Genomic DNA, 26,854 nt, shown 5'->3' on the forward strand with positions numbered 1-26,854 from the left:
ACTTAGACTTCCCTGAAATAAATACTGGATTTCAACAGAGCAATGTCAACATGATTTTGGCAGGAAAACATTTTAATCTATGAAATTTTTCCCTAGCCAAATTCTTATTCATGGGCAAAGAAAATGAAAAGACAGAAAATAAACTCTCCATGTTCCCATTTTAAATAAGTTTAAATAACTAATGGTTATAAAGCTTTTTTGGAAATGAACATGGTCAATAATGTACACATTTGTATGTGTATATATAGTGTATATGTAAATATATACATCTTGTATATGTAAACATCTATATATTAATGTATATTTTCTGTCATATCTAAAATATAAGGAAAATAGTGATGAAAATAAAACTGACAAAATCCTATGTTATAGAAATGAATTCCACATTTGGCTTAAGAAAACAAAAGTAGTATAACCTTGCCTTGAGGGGAAAGGTCTCAAAAGGTAACATTTTATGGTTTATCAACGAAAAATATAGAGCAAAATATGCTTTTGAAAAGTTAAAACTAAACACTAAATTTAAACATTAATAAACATATAAACTGTGTATATAACATCAAAAATACTGGAGAAAATACAAGCAAGGAAATAGAGTCCATACACACACACAAAAAAAACCTACATAAAAAAGAATAGCACTAAGAAAACATGTAAGTAAAACAATAAATAGCTAGCTTGTAAAATATTTATTGACAAACCTTTCTTCATTGATCTGAAATGTCAAATTATCTAAGACTACATTTCTATACATAGTGAGATTTATGTGTGCATTCTTAATGATGCCACTTTACATCTACTCTTTCTTTAGTATCTGCTTGAAAAGTTCTTTCTCAACAAGAAAAAGTTGGAGAAGGTTCTTTCTCCAACTTTATTTGGAGTTAAATAAACACAAATATTTAAGTGATCATAAGACACAGAAAAAATTTACACATATATGCCTGAGAAAATACCACAAAGGAAAAGAAGTTTAGACTATGTGAAAATTTTTAAAAACCTGTATATTGCAAAAAAAAATAAATTAAGCGCGCCTGGATGGCTCAGTTGGTTAAGCGACTGCCTTCAGCTCAGGTTATGATCCTGGAGTCCCAGAATCGAGTCCCATATCGGGCTCCCTGCTCAGCGGGGGGGTCTGCTTCTCCCTCTGATCCTCCCCCTCTCATGCTCTCTGTCTCTCATTCTCTCTCTCAAATAAATAAATAAAATCTTAAAAAAAAAAAATTAAAAGACCACTACAAACTGGAAAAAAATTGCAATACATCCATCAATGGGTTATTACTATAAATGTGAAATCAAAAATAAAAGCAGTATTGCATTAATACTTAAAGAGCCAAAGAAAATTGAGAAAAATTTTTCATCCTCATTAGGAACCAAGGCCATATACATTTTTAGATGCTACTTTTCATTTACCAAATCACCAATTTAAAAATACTAATTATACTTTTGGGGGCGCCTGGGTGGCTCAGTCAGATAAGTGACCAACTCTTGATTTTGGCTCAGGCCATGATCTCAGGGTCAAGGATGGAGCCCATACTCAGCACGGAGTCTGCTTGTCCCTCTCCCTCTGCTCCTTCCTCTGTTCCTCCCCCTGCTCACACTCTCTCTCTCTCTCTCTCAAATAAATAAAATCTTTAAAGATAAATAAATAAAAAATAAAAATATTAATTGTACTTTTGTACAAGGATGTGTGAGATGGGCCTGCTCATGAATTGTGCCTGATAGAAATGCACGGGTACAACTTTTCTGGGAAGGAATTTGGAAATTCATTATTAAGAACCTTAAAATGTTCACGCACTTTGACTTGATCATTCCATTCCAACTCTAGGACTCTGTTCTAAGGAAATGATCTAAATACCAGCAAAGAATGAAATTCAGAGATGCTAACTGCAAATAAAAGAGAAAAGAAACATTTCTAATACATCCAGAAAATAATTAAAACAGTGTAGTACATCCAGAAATGCAATGTTGTATTTCATATCTATTAAAAACATCATGTTCCAAGAATTTTTTTAGATGAGAAACTTCTCACCACAGAACGTAAGTCAAACACAAGCAGGATATAAAAAAGGAGGATACATACAGCGTACATACACATTTTTAAAATATTAATAAGGTTATCTCTAGAAATGAATTTTATAGTTGATTTTACTTTAAACATTTCTATATTGCTCATATTTTTCTACACTGTGTCTGTATTGTTTTTAAAATCAGAAAACAAAATGTAAATACTTTCCATCTGATGTAAAACTAAAATTACGGATTCATCAATCTAAATGGCTATAGCCTGTGACTGAATCCATGTGAAATTCATTACCTCAATGTGACAGCTAATTTTTCATCAAGCCCACTTGTGAATAAGCCTCCATGACTTCCTCCATTGTGTTCCACACAATAGCACTTGATTATATGCTGTTTTGTGTGCTCTTTGGGGTTCTTCACTATTAATGCATATGCGTGAGTACAACTCAATTTGGTAAACATTTATGAAGGATCAGTCCTGTTCCAGGCTCTGTGTTGTGCTCAGTTTGCTTTTTATTTAATTACCACAACTCTAAAATATTCCTAGTATTTGCCAATTTTTAAAGATGTTAAAAGGTTAAGTGACTTACTCACACTCAGAGGGGCAGAACTGAAATTTAATCGGAGATCTCCTCTTTCCAGTACTTCACGGTTGTTCCACTAAATAGTTCTTACACTCCAAGAGTTCAAAACTCTTTTCACTTCAGGTGACCAGAAACTTTGTGAATACTCTGTAAGGTTATTTAATTTCCTAATGGAGGTTACCATATGGAAGGAGTACCACAATCTTCTTTTCTTTTTAAAGACTTTATTAATTTGTCAGAGAGAGAGAGAGTACAAGCAGGGGGAGCAGTAGAGGGAGAAGGAGAAGCAGACTCCCAAGCAAGGAGCCCAATGTGGCGCTCGATCCCAGAACTCTGGGATCATGACCTGAGCCAAAGGCAGATGCTTAACTGACTGAGCCACCCTGGGCGTCCCTACTTTTCAATCTCTGTATGACACTGAACAGTGCTTATCAAATTCTGGATGTGTGCTCATTTTTTAGGCACCAATTCAGAGGTTTATCCTGAACATTTGCCCACGTGTTGAATGCATGGCAGACGCAAATGGAAGTTTGACAGGATGGAGGAATGCAAACAGCACGACATTCCACGGGGCAGGCATGAAGTGACTCTTGGGGAAACTGACAAGCAGGAGATGTGTAAGATGAGGCATATAGTCCTCCGAGTTGTCAAAATCCCATGGAGAGGTATGTGGAGGCCAGAAGACATCATGGGATGTGCTCCAGGGGGGGTTGGCCGCCCCCCTGGAACTCCGCCATCTTATACAGGGCAAGCAAGACAGCAGCCTTGCAAATGAAGCCAAGATCTGAGCTTTCCTGCCAGCCACTCATGTAGCTGTGCTCATATCACCTGCAGTCTTGAGAAGAGGTGAGACTATGTAGAGCCCCACCCAGGTGGAGGAAGGACGTGGGGTCACTGGTACCTAGGATCACCTAGAGGATAACGTTTTGCCACCAAAGACATAAGACCTAATGTTTTAGGTGACACAAAATAATTTCCTCCATCTTTTTTCCCTCCTACTGTACAATCCCGGCCTAGATTAATTGGGTGCCCCTCCAATGTGCTTCTAGACCCTCTCTGACTCTCCTATCCCAGCTCCATGAGTATCTGTGTATTTGTTTGATTCCTCTTTCAAGAATGCAACTCTTCCTTCAACTTGATCTAATTTTTTCACCACTGATTCCCTAGCACCCAACACAAGCAAATAATTGAGAACCAATGCATATTTATTGATTAAAATGAACACATAAATAAATGAATCCCTTCCAGCTCTTATATTCATACTTCAATTGAATACTCTGGTGAAACAAAGTTTCTGTTAGCTGTAGGCAGCCTGTGAGGCCAATTTAATAAAGTAGCCCTTGGGCAGGCAGCTATGTCCCTAATCCTAATTACCTGCCTGTACCTTCCCCGCCCCTTCAAGTTCTCTCCAGCTGAAGGCTCATCCAGTCCCAGGGTCCAGACAACCTGCATTTGAACATGGTAGGGTAATGTTCTGTTAGCTGGAGCACAAACTACCCACTCGGCTGCCTCGGTCTTCATAGCCTCTGATGACATCCAGTGTTAGGAGCCCCACTGAAGGTCACTGGGCTCCCAAGTGGTCTCTTGGATGATTGCTCTTCTGCTCCCATACACACATTCCAGGATCAAACTTCTGTTGAGGTATATGATTTCTTCTTACTCCTGCTGGTCTCAACCCTGCCATGTTACCCTAAGGTCAGCCGTCTGGCTGCTGAAGAGCTGTCCGTCTGGTCCGTCATCCTTCTCCCAGTCTCCATGTCTTCTCCCCTGGGCTTCCTCTAAATCCACCTGTGGGAATACAGCTACCACCCCCTTAGAAATTTCAAAGCTGGCTGTCACCTGAATCATCACTGGCTTGGGATATACCTTTAAGACACTGACGGGTGTGATATGCTGGTCCCTGTTCACTGCCTCTCAGACCCTCCCGGACACTACACTGGCCCATCTCAGGCTGCCTGCCTCATGCTAACAAGAGCTATCATACCCATACCCAGGATAAGCTACCTGGGCTTCCTTCAACTGCCTAAAATCAAGCATGTCTTTAGGAACTGGCTGATAGTTCTTCATTTCTATCCTTTCTTAATCCAGCTTCCAACATTATTATAACATAAACTGAATGGATATTGCTTTAACACACTTGTATGTCCAAGTTTGAGATTTATTTCAGGACTCTGATTAAAACTTATTTTGTAGTAAGATATTCTCCTGAATGATTCCAGTTGCTCAAAACATTGAATACCGCTAGCTTTCTGGACCAAAAACTTACTACAATGAGAGGGAAGTTTTCCCAAGTGTGGCAGCCACTTAACTTCCAACAGATCAGTCTCTGGCCAGTTTCTAACTTGGCAATCACACCGGTTCCTTTTCAACAAATTAGTTGCTAGGTGTAATAGAAACAAACTTTCTACCATTATTTCTATAGTGAAGAAAAATATTTTGTAGTTCCGTACTTTCACGTGTGGTTTCCTTCTGACTCATCTATTTTTCCTTCCCCTAAAGCTCTTTGGCCACTAAAGCTTGGCCGTGAAGTTCATTTATCACAGGTAGGGTATGCAACCATCAGTGTTTGCCCAGGATCAAGGGGTTTCCTAGGATACAGGACTCTCAGCTCTAAAACCATTTCAGTCCCAGGCGAACAAGGACAGTTGGTCACTCTAAGTCCACAGGACATGGGAAGGTAGGTATGACAAGAACAACAACAGTCTGCTATGGATGTGCAGAAGGACATAGAGTGACCCCTACGTAGGAGCTAGTAGGAGCAACAGAAATCTCCTCAGCGGGAATAGAGTGGATGTGAGGATTAGACTATGCCAGGGTCCCTCAAGCATCTAATAACCCCAACCCCAGGGTCTTTGCTCTAAGACCTGAATCAAGGAGGCATTTAAGAATAGAGGTTCTTGGGGCGCCTAGGTGGCTCAGTCGTTGGGCGTCTGCCTTCGGCTCAGGTCATGGTCCCAGGGTCCTGGGATCGAGCCCCAAGCGGGGAGGAGCCTGCTTCTCCCTCTCCCACTCCCCCTGCTAGTGTTCCCTCTCTCGCTGTCAATCTCTCTGTCAAATAAATAAAATCTTTAAAAAAAAAAAAAAAAAAGAATAGAGGTTCTCTGAAGAGCTTGGGGGAGGTAAAGAGGAGCTTGTGCCCTACTTTGCAGTGGGTTTCTCAGGAGGAGACCACCTTTCAGGGCGCCTCTAGGCTGACATGTGGCAGCTACATCAGAACAGAAATAGCAACTTGACATGTGTAGGCAAGGCCTGGAAATGGCACCCCCCTCCTGAAGCAGTGAGGTGAGGGCCTACACGTCAGGAGCTAAAGATTGGACCTGGTGAGGACTCAGAGGCTTTATCCTCACAACAATCAAGATGGGCTCGTAATGACAGCTAGATGGGTCAGAGTGGGTTGTTTCTAACCACACAGAGAGTCCAGACTTCAAGCAACAAGAGCCCCAGTCACTTCGGTAGGGGATGAAATAAGACAGATGCCAAAACTGAGAGGCCAGAGGTCAACCTGGTATCAGCAGAATTCAGCACTTGCACGGGCCATGAGGCTTCTCTGCATCTGCCAAATGGGAAAAGCAGATGAGGGGAGACTTTTTTTGAAGAAGAGAAACAAAGAGAAATTGACTTGAAACTGTCTGAAGACCATTAGCAAAAATAAGGGTTCTGGTGGCCTTTTCCCACCATCCCAAGCTGTAGACACATAAAGGACAGTACCTTTGCGCACATCTGAGTCGCAATGTAAAATACTGAATCCCACCATATTTCCATGGCATTCAGTTCCCTCTACCTCCTTTACTATTTGTTGTTCTCTATGTGTGTTCCAAATATATCCCTCACTTCAAATCAGGATATAAATTTCTATTTCACAACTGTGAATTATTGAGAGTGGAAAGATGATGCCATGAAAATTGTAACACCGAAGACTTGCATATCAGATACATCATGAAATTGAAGTCATCCCCCTTTCAAAAAGAATCTTAGCATCTTTCATAGCCCTATCATGATTCCCATTCTCTCTGCTAAAGCTAAAAAAAAAAAAAGTTCCTAAAGCATCTTTCTTTACTTTCCTTTTTATTCAATGCCTTTGTTTTGCACTTTTGAGATACACTGCTCTAAGACTATGTATAATTTTGGAAAGTTCACGAACACTGAAGTAAATTTTAGAGGAATAAGTTCTTCAACAGGTGAGCCTACATTGCTCAAATCTTATAACACAGGACCTTACCGATTTGGCTTACACTTCGTCCAGAATGTACGATTATCTTGGCAGGAAACTAGAATTTCCTTTTGACTAGGAATGGATTCAAGTTTCCTTTCTAGAAAGTACATTCACAATGGCACTCTGTTCAGAGTCAGGCCTGTGCAGGTGTGACTTGGCAGGATTTCGGAGGCTTAATAATAGAAGATATTGTAATTGGAGTTATTTCATTCAGGTTGTACAGGATGAGTTTCTAATCTACTCAAGCAATAAAGATTGAATAAAATGCATATAATATCATTCTCAAGAGGCACTGATCCTATGAAAAATACCGTACCTTGGAAGCTCCTAAGTTATCCCACTGTTAATTTTCTTCATCCTGCTATCTCGATTTAGTCATACCTTGGGGCTTGCATTCCTTCCCAACTAGACCTAATTTTATGCTCTGACAGTTCCCCCAGAAATTTGCTTCCAATGTAGCCAAGGTTGTACACTTGCATTTCAAGTTGTGCTGCCTAAAGACTTCCTTTGAGAAATACATCCGTGTTTATCATAACACAGCTTTCTTCCTCTGCAGCGTTTACCCTTGAGAAAGTGTGTTGTCAGACAATCTCAGTGGAAGCACAATAGATTCTATAGTGTCGCCCAAGGATAAGAGTGTCTGGAGAAATATAATGGCATTAGCTGGGAGCTAGCAACTCTGACTCAGGTAGGTCTTGGTTAATAGTCTATGGAAGAGGCATCAGCAACTACTGCTCATAGGCTAAACCTGGTCCGCTGCCTGTTTTTCTAAATAAAGTTTTATTGGAACACAGCCACTCTCAACTGTTTTCATTTTCATATTGTCTATGACTGCTTTTCACACTATAGAGGCAGGGCTGAGTGACTGTGCACCCTGCAAAGTCTAAAACATTTACTCTCCGGCCTTCTATAGGAAAAGTTTGCCAACCTCTGATCTAGAACCTGAATAGTGGACACATCACACTGCCATTCCCCTTCCCTCCTGGTCTCACTAATCAACGAAAGCCTTTCTTCCCGTTGAAACAGACCTCAGAAACCTTCCCAATATAGGCAAACACCAATATTCACTCCAAGTTACCACCTTCAGCTTGGATAAAAAACTTTTAGGGTCATGTAGGACAGCAAATAGGAAATCCTATTCCTCATAAACTATATAACCTGAAGATTAAACCCAGGTTGTTCTTTAATTATCCTTTCTTTCTAGACTTGTATAAAGTTAGTTATACTATCTTCCTATGTCTGGTTTTCTAAACTAGATCACTGGGCTGGTAGCAACCACAAGGAATCATTTAGCTCTCCCTTTGTGTCTTTGAGATTCCCTAGAGCTCAGTAACCATACCATCAATAACTGAACTGAACCATTTCTAAGAATTGCGAAGAATTTTTTTAATCATTAGCAAAGGATAAAGTCACCTTCCATAGCAACCTCAGACTGTATAATGAATCTATTTATTTTTTCTTTTTCTTTTTTTTTTAACTTCAAACCAATTTCATCTTTCTCTGTCATTGTATAAAGGTCATCATCCTCTGTACTTTCCTTCTTAATCAATTGCCTTGCCACAAAGCTCTTTTGTTTTTAAGAATCAGGCTTACCAGAAAAAGTTCACACTGGTGCTTCCTAGCCAAGGAAAGAGAACATAATTATATTTTTCATTAACCATCTCCCTTTCCCTAAGCATATGCCCAGAAAAGCTACAGGGGAGCAATAACTTAGAGCCAGGCCTTAAAATGAGGATTCTTCAGCAGCTACTTTACTCTTCTCTAACTAAATGAGAAAGCACTTAACAAAAGCACTTAAAAGTACCATGGAATACCCATAATATGGAAGGAATTATTTATCTTCCACTTAAGGACCACATAATGAGGTATTATTAATAAATGAAAATTGATCTTCCTTGGAAACCATAAAGCTCAAATCTCTTTCCCACCAATGGTGAAGTCTCTTTCTCCATGCAGCCCACAAGGGAAAAGCAATTTCACTCCAGAGAGCCCCAAGATGTAAATCAAAGGTTTTATGGCTTTGCTGCTGCTTTTTCTAGTGAGGCACTTCGCTGGTATCAAATTGTAAGCATCTGAATCAGTAAGCATTGAAGGTTATTAAAGGTCCTCGGAGTCCCTGGCATATGTGAACAGTAAAATAATCATCAAGGAATCAATGTTGCTTCATTTAGCTTATTTTCACAAACATAATGTTAACAGTAGTTATCAGGACAAGCTATTCTCATTTCTTTATGTTCTTTATGTCTTTGTTCTTTAATTGGAACTTCTAAGCTTCAAGCTTAAGAACGCAAGGTGGACTCCTATTAGGTAGAAAATAGCACCAGGAAATGGCTAAGGCTCTGAGGCTTCGAGATGCTTAAACTGAACACAGTATGGAAATTAGGATTTCTTCTTTAAAAGCTCCAAAATACCTATTTCCAGGCATTTCCTATACACGTGGTCACTGAATAGCCACTCTTTCATAGTTGAAATCTCAACTTTAAGTCATTTTTCCTTTGCTTTAAGAGGAGGGGAACAGAAAAGGCAGGAAATCCCCACACCCATGCAAAAATGTTCTTAAAATAGCTGTGAGGCTTTTTACGTTTTATCAAACGACCCAAACACTAGACATCCTACACTCAAAGTCCTGCATGATTCCAAGACAATGTATCCTAAGGAGGGCAAAGAGTCAAGAACCTTTAATGTGAGAAATCAAACAGGAATGTGAAAGCATAGACAACTCATTTGATGGGTTATTCAGCATGAAGGTTAGATGACTTGTTGAAGGTCACAGGAGAGGCTATAACGAAGCGACTGTATCAGAACATTTTAGGCATTTGTCTCCACTCTCTGGCATTTCCTATAGAGTGTCAATTCCATCTCCAGCTTCTGGTAACTAAGGACCACAGAAACCACCATTGAAGGTGACTTCTCTATTATAGCAAATTACTGTTCCACATTTGACCAGAGAAGGCAGACTCTTCTGGGCCCCTCCAAACCTCCCTAGAACATTGGAGGATACAGCCTTGTTATTTTCATGCTTTCTTTCTAGAATTTTATAGTAAATTCCAAATTCTAGATCTTCAAAAATACGCATTCGTGTTTAATCAAAATATGACTATTAAAATCTGAAGAGCTTCATCTATTACCTGCTGTCGGTTTTTCAGTTTTCTTTTTACAATTTAAATCATTTTTGCTCTATTATGAACAGAGGTGCCGATGGGTGACTTCCAAAGTCTGTGTCGGCCGGATAGGCCAAACAAATGCATTTTATGGAGAAATGAGCTGGGGAAATAAGAGAGTGAAATTCATGGTAGATAAAAACTGAAGAAGGCATGGAACACTCTTCTCTTTCTTCTCCATCCTCAAATTTTCACTCTATGTTGGAATTATTCTCTTTGCCTACTCTTATTTCTCTCTTCTTAATAATGAACAGAAACAGCCCCCAAATTTTCCCCTGCCAGTTACAGACATATTTCTTTGCAGAACTCTTCAGAGGAGTAGTCTATATTTCTAGCTATTTCCCTGTCCTCAATTCCTCTCCCATTTCTCTGCAACACCCTTCCCTCAGGTTTTCAGTGCCCACTGCATCAATGAGACTGCCTGTATTTATAAAGGTCACCAGATCCTGCCCCCTCTGCTAAACTGAAGCCCCATTCTCAGTCCTCTATGTACTTGACTTCTCAGCAGCTTTTAAAACAATGGAGTTCTCCCTCCACCTTGATATACTTCCTTCACTTGGCTACCGGATCCCCACATTCTCTTGAATTCTGTCCTACCAGCTTGGCCCCTCAGTCTCCATCTCCTCTGCTGGTTGCCCTCTGTCACCCTGACCTCCTAATCTTGGAGTGCCCCAGGCACTCTATTACCTCTTTTCTCTCCTTACCTACTCCCTTGGCCATCTCAATCAAGACTCTCAGATTTAAATGCAAGCAGTATGTGTCAGGTCTTCAGTATCTCCAGCCCATGCCTCTCTTTAACTCTGCCTAAATTTCTTTTTTTTTTTTTTTTTTTAAGATTTTATTTATTTGACAGAGAGAGAGAGACAGTGAGAGAGGGAACACAAGCAGGGGGAGTGGGAGAGGGAGAAGCAGGCTTCCCATGGAGTAGGGAGCCTGATGCGGGGCTCGATCCCAGGACCCTGGGATCATGACCTGAGCTGAAGGCAGACGCTTAACGACTGAGCCACCCAGGTGCCCCACTCTGCCTAAATTTCTAATAGCACAAGATTTAAATATCTAAAGCCAAACTCTTGGTCTTCCCCAATCCCCCAAAACTTGCTCTGCATGCAGTCATCACTATTTCTGTCCATGACAACGTTCTTGCACTGCTCAGACCCAAAACCTTGCCATCATGCTTGACTTCTGTCTTTCTCTTAAATCCTACATCCAATCTGTCAGGAAATGCTGTCCACCTCCATTCTTTCCACCATACGCCCCTGGCCTCAGTCAGGAACGTTTCTGCTTGGCAACACAACAGCATCCTAACTGGGCTCGCTAATTGCTCACTTGCTCCCTAGCAGTCTTACCCATTTAGGGCACCTGAGGCAGCCCTTTAACTTAAAGCAAAAGTGCATGTTAAGTCAATGTCCAACAAAGCTCTAAGAGCCTGCCTTCCTCCAACACTTGACTCTCCCTCTACTCCCTGCCATTCACTCTCAGAATTCATGTCCTATCTCTTTCCCCTGGGCTCGCTCCACTCCAGCCTCTCTGGCCTCTTCCCTGTCCCTCTGTGCACCAAGCATACTCCTGCCCTAGGCCTTTGCACTGACTATTCCCTCTGTCTAAAACACTCTTCCCAAATATCAGCCTGATGTATTCCCTTGCTTCCTTGAATTTCTGCTCAGATGTCCCCTTCCCGTGGAAGCCTATCCCGAAAACCCTATTCAAGATTACAACCACTGCCTATCAACAATCTCACATCTTTTATCCTGCTAAACTCCTTTCCTCTATGGTACAGAGCAATTTCCAACATTCCATTTAATTCACTTATTCATTATGTGCATTGTTTATTGCCAGCCTTCCACCATTGGAATTCAAGCCCCATGAAGACAAGGATTTTTGTTAGTTCCATTCACTCATGTACCACAAACACCCAGAGGAGACGTGACATGTAATTGGTGCAAAAAAAATGTGTTGAAAACTGAATGAATGGTGAATCAGTAAAAGAGCCAGAATACAGATTTTGAGAATGGCAGAAATCACAGGATATAAAACACAAAGAAAAACTAAACTATGTCCAACTTTGACTATAAATCATGCATTACAATGTTTTTCTCCTTTTGTAAATTTCTCCATGACCTCATTGCACTTTCCCCTTGAAAATAATTCAACATAAGCAGTATTCCTTTTAAGCATGTAGGTGATAACATACACCTTTACTCTCTGGAACTAATAAATCTGTCTGGGAGGCAGGGAATTTCCTCTATTCCAGGGTCTTCAAGCAAAAAAGATGAGGTACTCCAGTGAACTTGAACTCCCTGAGTAAGCAAATCTAGAAATATATTTCTTCTCATAGCTAAGTCAGAACTTTTGCCCTTAACAATAAAGCTTACGTGGCTGTGATGGTGTCAGGCTTGTGTCAAAACTGTAAGTATTTGAGGGAAAGTGAACAGATTATTCACATAGAGAAAATGACAAATAGTAGCACAGAAAACTAGTTTCTGGGAATAATAATAAAACTTGAGCTTATTAAAGGCCAGAGGCATGAATTAATAGACTAAGCCAAATAATTCTCTTAACCTAAGTCTCTCTATTGTTAAAAATCAGGTAGCTCAAGATGTACAATTGTAAACTTGATGATTTTTAAACAAAGGGATCAATTTCTTCTTTTTTCTCCATTGAACTGAAAAATATGACTCATTCAATTGAGACAAAGGCAAAATCAGGAGATTCACTCAAATAGTGTCTGAAGCAGCACTATACCCCAAGAAAGGAAGCAAACCCACTTGAGACTTTCAAAATTACACTTTACTTACCAGCTTGTCCTACTAGCAGTAGATGAGAAAGATGAAGATGGCTAATGAAGAAGAATGAAAGAAGGATAATGGTGTGCAGGCCTGAAAAAATAAACTTATTTATAAAAAGGAAGCTAAAATCTCACATTTCTGCTTTCTCCTGGGTTCTAACTATTGGTATAAATATGAGGTTAAAATTTTTTCATGTTTTCTGTATTTATTCTTCTGTGAAACGCATAGATAGGTCTTTTGTCCATTTTTCTAGCAGACCATCTTTTCTTATCAAATCATAGATAACATCTATAAACTGTGGATATTAAACAATTAGTTATGTGTGCAGCAAATAGCTTCTTTCAATTTATTATTGATATTCAAATCTTCATTAGGCATCTTTTGATGGACAGGGATTCTTTGTTTTAACTTAGTTAATTTTATATAATTTAGCCTTAATATTTAGCAATTCTGTTTATTGCTTTAAAAAAAAATCCTTTCCTACTCTGATATCATAGAAATACTCTCCTCTATATTCCTCTAAACATTTTAAAGATTTGTCTTTGGGGGAGGGAAAGATGGCGGAGGAGTAGGGGACCCTATTCTAACTGGTCCCTGAAATTGAGCTGGATATATACCAGACCACTCTGAGCACCCACGAAATCAGCCTGAGATGTAAGATCTGGATATCTACTAACAGAATATCACAGGCAGTTGGTTCCGAGGTACGAGGCAGGGAGCCGTGAGTCCATGGGCAGATATCGGAGGATAAATGGTAGCTGGAGGGAGCCCAGCCATGGTGATCCTACACTACTGGTGAGCGACAGCCTCCCACGCTGGGGACAGGGCACAGACTCGCAGACCGGTAGCAGTGGGGAAAGGACTTTAGGGCAGCCCCCAGGATGGAAACCCAGATCGGCAGGGCCATGAGTGCGAACTGGGGGCAGCTGGCATTTTAGAACCAAAGGGCAGAGACATGCCCTGACCTGGAGGCAGGACTGGGGCCCTGCAGAGGGGCACACAACCCAGAATGCTGCAGTTTATAGCAGCACAGACAGAAACGGAGATAGTGTGGCCTGGAGAGCTCACTGAAGAACAGACTGCAATCTCTCTGCTCTGAGGCAGAGGTTTGGAAACAGTCTCTTCTGCTCTGACCCTCAGGAGAGACGTGGAAAGCCGCCAGGTAACAAAAGCCCCCAAAACTGGTTCCCACTGAGCCCATTCCCTGCCACAGTGGGGCAGGGCAACTCTGCCCAAACAGGGTTGCCTGAGTAACAGCGCAGCAGGGCCTTCCTCCAGAAGACAGGCTGGGAGAATAAGAGGCCAGCAACTCTAAGATCCCTAGAAAACAGATGCATCTTGCTTGGGTTCTGGTCAATAATTTGGACTCTATACATTCCCTCAAACACCCATCAACAGAATGACTAGGAGGAGGAACCCCCAAAATAGAAAAGACTCAGAGATTATGACTTATGCTGCAGATTTACAAATGGATGCAGATATAACCAAGACGTCGGAGATGGAATTCAGGCTAGCAATTGTGAAGACAATGGCTAGAATGGAGAAATCAATTAATGACAACATAGAATCTCTAAGGGCAGAAATGAAAGCTGGATTGGCAGAACTTAAAAATGCTACCAATGAGATCCAATCTAGATAATCTAGCAGCTAGGGTAAGTGAGGCAGAAGAATGAATTAGTGACCTGGAAGACAATATAAAAGATAAAAAGGGAAAAGAGGAGGCCAGGGAAAAACAACTCAAAATCCATGAAAATAGATTCAGAGAAATAAGTGACACCATAAAGCGTTCCAATGTCAGAATTACTGGAATCCCAGAAGGAGTGGAGAGAGAGGGAGGACTAGAAGATATATTTGAGCAAATGGTAGCTGAGAACTTCCCTAATCTGGGGAATGAAACAAACATTCGAGTCCTAGAGGCAGAGAGGACCCCTCCCAAGATCAAGGAAAACAGGCCAACACCCTGGCATGTAATAGTAAAACTCGCAAATCTTAGAACCAAGGAAACCATCTTAAAGGCAGTTAGGGGGAAGAGATTCCTTACATACAGAGGGAGGAACATCAGAATAATGTCAAACCTATCCACAGAGACCTGGCAAGCCAGAAAGGCCTGGCAAAGACATATTCAGGGTACTAAATGAAAAGAACATGCAGCCAAAAATACTTTATCCAGCAAGGCTGTCATTTAGAATGGATGGAGAGATGCGGAACAACTGGCAGAAACTGAAAGAATATGTGCCCACTAAGCCGGCCCTGCAAGAAATATTAAGGGGGGTTCTCTAAAAGGAGAAAGACCCCAAGAGTGATATACAACAGATATTTACAGGGACAATCTATAAAAACAACGTCTTCACAGGCAACATGATGACAATTAATTCATATCTTTCAATAATCACTCTCAACGTGAATGGCCTAAATGCTCCCATAAAATGGCACAGGGTTGCAGATTGGATAAAAGACAGGACCCATCCATATGCTCTCTACAAGAGACTCATTTTGAACTTAAAGATACATCCAGACTGAAAATGAAGGGATAGAGATCCATCTTCCATGTCAGCGGACCTCAAAAGAAAGCTGGGGTAGCAATTCTTATATCAGACAAATTAGATTTTAAACTAAAGTCTGTAGTTAGAGACACAGAAGGACACTATATCATTCTTAAAGGGTCTATCCAACAAGAAGATCTAACAATTGTAAATATCTATGCCCCCAACATGGGAGCAGCCATCTACATAAGCCAACTGTTAACCAAAATAAAGAGACATATTGATAACAATACGTTAATTGTAGGAGACTCACTACTCCACTCTCAGCAATAGACAGATAATCTAAGCAAAAAATCAACAAAGAAACAAGAGCTTTGAATGATACACTGGACCAGATGAATCTCATAGATATATACAGAACATTCCACCCTAAAACAAAATACTCATTTTTCTCAAGCACACATGGAACTTTCTCCAGAACAGACCACATACTGGGTCACAAATCAGTTCTCAACTGATACCAAAAGATTAAGATTATTCCCTGCATATTCACAGCCCACAGTGCTTTAAAACTGGAACTCAATCACAAGAAAAAATTTGGCAGAAATTCAAACACTCGGAAGCTAAAGACCAGTCTGCCCAAGAATGTTTGGGTCAACCAGGAAATCAAAGAAGAACTTAAACAATTCATGGAAACCAATGAGAACAAAAGCACATCGATCCAAAACCTATGGGATACTGCAAAGGCGGTCCTAAGGGGGAAATACATAGCCATCCAAGCCTCACTCAATAAATAGAAAACTCTCGAATTCACCAACTAACTCTACATCTTAAAGAACTAGAGAGAAAGTAACAAACGATGCCTAAGCCATGCATTAGAAGAGAAATAATTAAGATTAGAGCAGAGATCAATGAATTAGAAACCAGAAACACAGTGGATCAGATCAACGAAACTAGAAGTTGGTTCTTTGAAAGAATTAATAAGATCGATAAACCACTGGTCTAACCTATCCAAAAGAAAAGAGAAAGGACCCAAATTAATAAAATTATGAATGAAAAGGGAGAGATCACGACTAACACCAAGGAAATTGAAACAATTATTAGAAATTATTATCAATAACCATATGCCAATAAACTGAGCAATCTGGATGAAATGGAGGCCTTCCTGGAAACCTATAAGCTGCCAAGACTGAAACAGGAAGAAACTGACAACCTGAATAAGCCAATAACCAGTAACGAGATTGAAGCAATGATCAAAAACCTCCCAAAAAACAAGAGTCCAGGGCCTGATGGATTCCCTGGGGAATTCTACCAAACATTCAAAGAAGAAATAATACCTATTCTACTGAAGCTGTTTCAAAAAATAGAAACAGAAGGAAAACTTCCAAACTCATTCTATGAGGCCAGCATTACCTTAATCCCCAAACCAGGCAAAGACACCATCAAAAAGGAGAATTTCAGACTGATATCCCTGATGAATATGGATTCCAAAATCCTCAACAAAATCCTAGCTAATAGGATCCAACAATACATTAAAAGGATCATCCACCACGACCAAGTGGGATTTATCCCCGGGATGCAAGGGTGGTTCAACATTTGCAAATCAATCAATGTGATAGAACACATTAGTAAGTGGAGATAGAAGAACCATATGGTCCTCTCAATTGATGCAGAAAAAGCATTTGACAAAATACAGCATCCTTTCCTGATTAAAACTCTTCAGAGTATAGGGATAGAGGGAACATTCCTCAAGTTCATAAAATCCATCTATGAAAAACCCACAGCAAATATCATCCTCAATGGGGAAAAGCTGAGAGCCTTTCCCTTAAGATCAGGAACACGTCAAGGATGCCCACTCTCACCACTACTGTTCAACATAGTACTAGAAGTCCTAGCAACAGCAATCAGACAACAAAATAAATAAAAGGTATTCAAATTGGCAAAGAAGAAGTCAAACTCTCTCTTTTCACAGATGACATGATACTTTATGTGGAAAACCCAAAAGACTCCACCCCCAAATTACTAGAACTCATACAGCAATTCAGTAATGTGGCAGGATACAAAATCAATGCACAGAAATCAGTTGCTTTCTTATACACTAACAACGCAACTATAGAAAGAGAAATTAGAGAAATGACTCCATTTACAATAGCACCAAAAACCATGATACCTCAGAATAAACCTAACCAAAGAGGTAAAGGATCTATACTCTAGCAACTACAAAACACTCATGAAAGAAATTGAAGAAGACACAAAAAGATGGAAAAATATTCCATGCTCATGGATTGGAAGAATAAACATTGTTAAAATGTCTATGCTACCCAGAGCAAATACACCTTCAATGCTATTCCAATCAAAATTCCAATGACATTTTTCAAAGTGCTGGAACAAACAATCCTAAAATTTGTATGGAATCAGAAAAGACCCCAAATTGCCAAGGAAATGTTGAAAAAGAAAAACAAAGCTGGGGGCATCACGTTGCCCGATTTCAAGCTACATTACAAAGCTGTGATCACCAAGACAGCATGGTACTGGCACAAAAACAGACATACAGACCAATGGAACAGAATAGAGAACCCAGATATGGACCCTCAACTCTATGGTCAAATAATCTTTGACAAAGCAGGAAAAAACATGCAATGGAAAAAAGACAGTCTCTTCAATAAATGGTGCTGGGAAAATTGGACAGCCACATGCAGAAGAATGAAACTCGACCTTCTCTAACACCATTCACAAAGATAAACTCAAAGTGGATGAAAGACCTCAATGTGAGACAGGAATCCATCCAAATCCAATCCAGGAGAACATAGGCAGTAACCTCTTTGACATCACCCACAGCAACTTCTTTCAAGATACATCTCCAAAAGCTAGTGAAACAAAAGCAAAAATGAACTTTTGGGACTTCGTCAAGATAAAAAGCTTCTGCACAGCAAAGGAAACAGTCAACAAAACAAAGAGGCAACCCACAGAATGGGAGAAGATATTTGCAAATGACACTACAGACAAAGGGCTGGTATCCAAGATCTATAAAGAACTTCTCAAACTCAACACCCAAAAAACCAAATAATCAAGTCAAAAAATGGGCAGAAGACATGAACAGATGCTTCTCCAAAGAAGACATACAAATGGCTAACAGACACATGAAAACATGTTCATCATCATTAGCCATCAGGGATATTCAAATCAAAACCAAATTGAGATACCATCTTACATCATTTAGAATGGCAAAAATGGACAGGGAAAGAAACAACAAATGTTGGAGAGGTTGTGGAGAAAGGGGAACTCTCTTACACGGTTGGTGGGAATGCAAGTTGGTACAGCCACTTTGGAAAACAGTGTGGAGGTGCCTCAAAAATTTAAAAATAGAGCTACCCTATGACCCAGCAATTGCACTCCTGGGTATTTACCCCAAAGACACAGATGTAGTGAAAAGAAGGGCCATATGCACCCCAATGTTCATAGCAGCAATGTCCACAGTAGCCAAACTGTGGAAAGAGCTGAGATGCCCTTCAACAGATGAATGGATAAAGAAGATGTGGTCAATGGGCGCCTGGGTGGCTCAGTTGGTTAAGCAACTGCCTTCGGCTCAGGTCATGATCCCAGGGTCCTGGGATCGAGTCCCACATCGGGCTCCCGGCTCAGCAGGAAGCCTGCTTCTCCCTCTCCCACTCCCCCTTCTTGTGTTCCTGCTCTTGCTGTCTCTGTCTCTGTCAAATAAATAAAATATAAAATCTTTAAAAAAAAAAAAGAAGAAGAAGAAGATGTGGCCCATATATACAATGGAATATTACTCAGCCATCAGAAAGGATGAATACCCAGCTTTTACATCAACATGGATGGGACTGGAGGAGATTATGCTAAGTGAAATAAGTCAAGCAGAGAAAGTCAATTATCATATGGTTTCACTTATTTGTGGAACATAAGGAATAGCATGGAGGACATTAGAAGTAAGGAAAAAATGAAGGGGGGGAAATCGGAGGGAGAGATGAACCATGAGAGACTATGACTCTGAGAAACAAACAGGATTTTAGAGGGGAGTGGGGAGGGGAATGGGTTAGCCTGGTGATGGGTATTAAGGAGGGCACATACTTCATGGAGCACTGGGTGTTGCACGAAAACAATGGATCGTGGATCACCACATCAAAAATTAATGATGTATTGTATGGTGACTAACATAACATAATAAAAATTTTTAAAAAAATACAATCTGCCATAAAAAAAAAAAAAAGATTTGTCTTTCCCGATTGTGTCTTTGATCTAATGGGATTGATCTCTGTGTATACATGGCAGTATATACAAATCCATGTCATGGTTTTCCCTCATGGGTAACTCCCAGCACCATTTATTACATAGTTCATCTTTGCTAAATATTGTACAGTACCAGCTCTGCCATAAATGTTTCCAGACCTTCTATTCTACTCCATCCATCTGCTGTATGCCCTGTGCCAATACCACACTATTTTAATCAGTGAAGCTTTTTAAGTCAATCCTTTCTCTCTGTTAGACCAGTTCCCCCCTACACCATGCCACCACCACCACCTGATTCATCTTCTTAAGGAGCATCTTTGATCTTTCATACAAACATGAGGACAACCTTGCCGAATTCCACAAAAATTCCTGTTGGGACTTTGAGTTACTTGCTCTGAATCTCGAGATCAATTTGCATAGAACTGACATCTTTATGACACTGAATCTTCCTATCCATGAACATAATATAGCTTTCCATTTACTCAGGTCTTCTGTAAGTCTTCCCATAAATTGCATATCTTTTGTAGGAATTGTTCCTAATACTATATTTTCTTGTCTCTATTATGTTAAAATTTTCTAACTCTTTAATACTTTGCATAAAAGTGCACCTTGCTTTTTAAAATATTGATCTTAGGGCGCCTGGGTGGCTCAGTCGTTAAGCGTCTGCCTTCGGCTCAGGTCATGATCTCAGGGTCCTGGGATCGAGCCCCACATCAGGCTCCCTGCTCGGCAGGAGGCCTGCTTCTCCCTCTCCCACTCCCCCTGCTTGTGTTCCCTCTCTCACTGTGCCTCTCTGTCAAATAAATAAATAAAATCTTTAAAAAAAAATAAAATATTGATCTTAGTGGCACCTGGGTGGCTCAGTCAATAAAGTGTTTGACTCTTGGTTTCAGCTCAGGTCATGTTCTCAGGGTCATGAGATCGAGCCCCCAGTCAGGCTCCATGCTCAGCATGGAGTCTGCCTGGGGATTCTCTCTCTCCCCTCACCCCCCTTCTTGCTCTCTCTCTAAATAAATAAATAAATATTTTTTAAAAAATAAATAAAATGACCTTATACTTACATGAACTTATTTGCTCAGTCTTTCATGCAATTCGGTATAACCATAGGTTTGAGCTCTGGCAAATGAAATATGGATGGAAGCAAAATAAGCCACTTTTAGGCAATCTCATATAAATTTCCCATGTGATCTTCCATGCTTTCCTTCTGGTTAAAGTTTGATATTCAACATGATCGTGGAGATGATGAGTTGAGACCATCTGTTGACCTGGGTGCCTGAATGACCACACTGCACAGGGCCCCCACATGACACATATACCTTTCTACCAATTAGGCACATCTGTTAGACTATTTATTGAAACAAGAAATAAATTTATATTTTTTAAGCCATTGAAATGTTAAAGTTTATAACAATTATGTTGTTCAAATTGTCTGCTTAACATTTACAAAAAGAGGTATGTTAAAAAATCTCTATGATGTGGGCTTGTCAATCTGTTTATAGTGTGTAAATTTGTTTTATATATTTCAAAACTATGTTTTTTTATTTTACTATGTTATGTTAATCACCATACATTACATCGTTAGTTTGTGATGTAGTGTTCCGTGATTCATTGTTTGCGTATTAGAAGCATTCAAGCTAATAATATTGCATCTTCCTGACGATTTGAAACTTTTATCAATGGTGATCCTCTTTGTCTCTAAAAACACTTTATACATTAAAAATCTACCTCTTCAGACATTAAAACAGTTGTGTCAGAGGGAAGGTGTGTGTGCATTATTTGAGTGGCAATATCTTTTCCTAACTTTGACCTTCACCTGAGTCTTTATGTTTTTGCTATATTTTCATAAGTAGCATATACTTCAGTTTTCAATGTTTTCATCAAGTCCAAGGCCTTTTTTTCTTTAAGTGTAGATTTTCCCTTTATATTGATTGTAATTACAGATAACACATCTTATTTTGTACTTTCTATTTGCCATGCTTTCTTCCTCCCCTTCTTGCCTTTTTTTGGATAGAATAGGAGGGGTTTTTTTTCCCATGTCTCTTTTTTTTTATTTTTTTAAATTTTTATTTAAAGTCCAGTTAGTTAACATACAGGGCGTTATTAATTTCAGGTGTAAAATTTAGTGATTCAACACATACAACACCCGGTGCTCATCACAAGTGCCCTTCTTAATCCCCACCACCCATTTGACCTATCCCCCCACACGCCTCCCCTCTGGTAACCATCAGTTTGTTCTCTATAATTAAGAGTCAGTTTCTTGGTTTGCCCGTCTCTTTTTTTCCCCCTATGATCATTTGTTTTGTCTCTTAAATTCCATATATGAGTAAAATGATATGGTATTTGTCTTTTTTCACTTAACGTAATACTCTCTAGCTCCATCCACATCATTGCAAATGGCAAGATTTCATTCTTTTGTATGGCTGAGTAATATTCCATTGTGTATATATACACATCTTCTTTATCCATTCATCAGTCAATGGACATTTGGGCTCTTTCCATAATTTGGCTATTGTAGATAATGCTGCTAAAAACATAGGGGTGCATGTATCCCTTTGAATTAGTATTTTTGTATTCTTTGGATAAATACCTAGTAGCACAACTGCTGGATCATAGGTTAGCTCAATCTTTAACTTTTTGAAGAACTTCCATATTGTTTTCCACAGCGGCTGTACCACTTTGCTTTCCTACCAACAGTGCAAGAGCTTCCTCCACACCCTGGTCAACACCTGCTGTTTCCTGTGTTGTTAATTTTAGCCATTCTGACTAGTGTGAGGTGATGTCTCATTGTAGTTTTGATTTGCATTTCCCTGATGATGAGTGATGTTGAGCATCTTTTCATGTGTCTGTTAGCCATCTGGATGTCTTCTTTGGAAAAGTGTCTATTCATGTCTTCTGCCCATTTTTAAATTGAATTATTTGTTTTTTAGATGTTGAATTCTTTGTATATTTTGGATACTACCCCTTTGTCAGCTGGGTCATTTGCAAATATCTTCTTCCATTCCATAGGTTGACTTTTAGTTTTGTTGATTGTTTCCTTCACTGTGTAGAAGCTTTTTATTTTGATGAAGTCTCAATAGTTTATTTTTGCTTTTGACTCCCTTGCTTCAGGAAACTTATCTAGTAAGAAGTTGCTACAGCCAATGTCAAAGAGGTTACTGCCTATGCTCTCTTCTAGGATTTTTATGGTTTCAGGTCTCACGTTTAGGTCTTTCATCCATTTTGAGTTTATTTTTGTGTATGGTATAAGAAAGTGGTACAATTTTCCCAACACCATTTGTTGTAGAGACTATCTTTTTCCCATTGAATATTCTTTCCTGCCCAGTCAAAGATTAATTGACCATGTAGTTGTGGGTTCATTTCTGGATTTTCTATTCTGTTCCATTGATCTATGTGTCTATTTTCATGCCAGTGCCATACTGTCTTGATCACTACGGTTTTGTAATATAACATGAAGTCCAGAATTATGAAACCTTCAGCTTTGCTTTTCTTTCTCAAGGCTGCTTTGGCTATTCGGGGTCTTTTGTGGTTCCATACAAATTTTAGGATTGCTGTTTCTAGCTCTGTGAAAAATGCTATTCATATTTTGATAAGGACTGCATTAAATGTATAGATTGCTTTGTGTAATATAGACATTTAACAATATTTGTTCTTGAAATCCATGAGCATGGAATGTCTTTCAATTTCTTTGTCATCTTCAATTTCTTTCATGAGTGTTCTACAGTTTTCAGAGTATCAGTCTTTTAACTCTTTGGTTAGGTTTATTCCTAGGTATTTTATTGGTTTTGGTGCAATTGTAAATGGGACTGATTCTTGATTTCTCTTTCTGCTGCTTCATTATTGGTGTATAGAATACAACAGATTTCTGTACATTGATTTTGTATCCTGCCACTTTACTGAATTCATTATCAGTTCTAGCAGTTTGGGCATGGAGTCTTTTGGGTTTTCTATATGCAGTAGCTTGTCATCTACAAAAAAGCTTGACTTCTTTCCTTGATGATTTTTATGCCTTTTATTTCATGTTGCCTGACTGCTAAGGCTAGGACTTCCAGGACTATGTTAAATAACACTGGTGAGAGTGGACATCCCTGTCTTGTTTCTGACCATAGAGGAAAAGCTCTGTTTTTTCCCATTGAGGATGATATTAGCTGTGGGTTTTAGACCTGGGGTTTTAATATTACTTGTTTCCCCTTATTTTTTTTCTCTACTTCCTTAGAAATTATTCCATCATATTTTTTATTATTTACTCTGGAAATTTCAATATTCCTGATTAAATTTACAAAGTCCAAAGTTAACCAGTATGGAGCCAACAACAATTTCGGTTGTTGTCTAGGATTTTAGTTCTATTTCCATTTTTAACCCCATAAACTCTAATTTTTCTAATTATTATTTTCTAACTTATTTAATTTTCATTTCATTTTGTGCAATCATTTTTTAAATTTTTATTTATTTAAGTAATCCCTACACCCAATGTGAGACTTGAAATCATGACCCTGAAATTAAGAGTCACATGCTCTTCCAACTGAGCCAGCCAGGCACCCTATATTTGGTGCAGTCTTTGAGTAGATTTACCATCTTCAGGGCTGTAAAAAATAACCATCCCTTGGAGCAGTGCATGGAAGAAAAGGAGAAGAGAAAATTTATATACTTGCCTGCCTTATACCTCCTAATTAAAGTAGTTAAATTTTGCCACATAGGAAATTAACTCTTCCTACAATTCCAAGATTCTCATTTGGCCCCCAAGTGGCCCCTTGGGATGGAGCTCCTACACCCTGCTATGTGGAATTGCATCCAAGTCTGAAAGTGCAAAAATAGCCAGAGATACAAGGTATATAGTTGGTTAGCCCAGTGGCCTAATAGCAGACAGGAAGGCTAAATCATTAGCTGTCCCCAAGCAGTAGAACTGCACAATCCAGAGACAAATCTGGAAACAACAGTAGTTGTTGAAGCAGAGCAAGTGATTGAGGGTCTGGGAAGCAGGTGGAACCAAGGGAATATCAAGAGATAAATAAGACTTGTGTGATACACATCCCATTCCTTACAGCCAAAGGCCATTCTGAGCTTTCTTCCAGAATCATCTTTCTTCTTTCTAAAATGTATTCTCCAGAAGTTCTTCTACTAAAAGTCTGTTATTAGTCTTTATTGCTCCCATTTTTTTGAAAGATATTTTTGATAGGTATAGAATTCTAGGTTGACAGTTTGCTCTCTCAATACTTTCAACTTATAATTTACAACTTATAATTCAACTTATAATTTACAACTTAAATTATAAATAACTTATAATTTATAATATAATCTACTTGTTTTCCCTTTGTAAATAACTTGTATTTCTTTCTAGCTGCTTTTCTTTTTATCTTATCCTTGTCTGTTATACTTTAGATTTATTATGATGTATCTAGATGTGAATTTCCTCATATTTATCCGGCTTAAATTTTTAGGGCCCCTGACTATATGGATTTAAGTCCTTCTTCAATTCTAGAAATACTAGACCAGTATACCTTTTTATATTACCAGTCCCTTATCCTCTCTATTCTCTTCTTCCATCACTCATTATATTCCATGTTGGACCTTCCCATTTTATACTTCATTTCTCTTAATATGTCATTTTACACCTGTCTCTTAGAACTGAATTCATATAATTTCTTCAGCATTCTCTTTCTAGTTTAATTCTTTAACTATGTCTAATCTACTATATTATCTAGCCAATGAGTCTCTAATTATTACATTTTCCGTATTTCTCAAGTTTTACTTTTTTCCAATCTACTTGGTTAAATTTGATGGTATTATTCCTCATACTGTATGTCCATATAATCTATTTCTATAAACAAATTGTAAGATCCAGTCATTGCAGGCCTGTTTCAGTGGTTTTCTCTTTCTACAAGGGGTCTTATTTCCTATTTTATTTGGTAATTTTTTTAGCATAAGCGTATGTTTCATGGAATCCCCTCTGTAGAAATTCTTTGAGGTCTCAGTGGATGTTATATTGCTTTAAGTAGGATTTGTATTTACTTTCAGACAGTTCATAAAATACTAATAACACAGGACCAACTTTAAACTAGATTTCCAGTTGAGAGTTTTGGAGACCATACAGAAAGTATGAATTCTAGCCCTGAGTTCCCATGAGATTTTTCTCACTTGCTTAGAGCCAAAGCTAAGACAGGCATATATACCCATTCTCTCCCTCTGTGGGGTGAGTTTTGTTTTCCTGCTTTTTCAACTAAAGCTGTCAACTCTAGAAACTCAGCTCTATTGTGTGTGTGTTGAGGCACATAAGGGGAGAGGATATTCAATCAGACCTCACACATTAGTCCTAAACTTTATCTTTTGCTTTTCACAAATACGACCATTAAAAGAGCAAACTAGACCATCAAGAATAAACAAATAATCTAGAGCAAATATCTAAGCAACGCTGGCTTAGCCCTTTGAATCTGTCTTTCTCCTAATTTTCTGCCTCAGATTAATTCCTGTAATTTCCTGACAGCACAGACACGCAATTTTTTTTTTGCTTTTACCTAACAAATTTATAACTGTAAACTGTATACTATAAACATCTAGTTTTCTGCCAAAAATAGTATTTTAACAGCCAAGATTCAAATTCCCAGAAGACACTCTGCAATTAATCTAGTTTGTGTGGCATACCCACGCCTCAGTGGAATACTAGGTCCCTTAATTAACAAATCTACCATTTCTAATCACAGTATTAAGCAGAAATGTGTTCTCTGTGATCAAAATGAGAGCTTACTCCACATGAGCTCCCAACAACTAGCTATCTCCCTAAATGTGATTCATGCTATACCTCTATTCCAGAAAGATAAATCATTAGTTTATCAACACTGTCATTTTAATACAGTTTTGTGGGTCACCATTCACATGGCATGACTGTTATTATTTGCCAGTTCATTTAGTTCTAAGCATTCAAATATTCAAAACATTTCAGAGTATACTCCATGGGTTAGAAACTCTTAAATATCTAAGACAAGTTTTTGCCCTCAAAAACACTGACCATCTAGCTAAGTAACCAAGTATATTTTTTTCAAATGATAATATAAATCAGAATGTTAAAAATCCCTAAGCAACATATTTTAAGATTAGAGAGAACTCAGTAATTTGTAACTAATTTTTTTTTAGATTTATTTATTTATTTGAGAGAGCGAGAATGAGAAAGAGAGAGAGTACATGAGAGGGGGGAGGGTTAGAAGGAGAAGCAGGCTCCTCGCCGAGCAGGGAGCCCGATGCGGGACTCGACCAGGGACTCCAGGATCATGACCTGAGCCGAAGGCAGTTGCTTAACCAACTGAGCCACCCAGGTGCCCCTGTAACTAATTTTTTTTATAATTTCCACCATAGTCATTCTGTAGTCTGTCTC

This window comes from Mirounga leonina, unplaced genomic scaffold (genome assembly GCF_011800145.1).
Source record: "Mirounga leonina isolate KUSES-001 unplaced genomic scaffold, KU_Mleo_1.0 Mir_128, whole genome shotgun sequence".
Taxonomy (NCBI): domain Eukaryota; kingdom Metazoa; phylum Chordata; class Mammalia; order Carnivora; family Phocidae; genus Mirounga; species Mirounga leonina.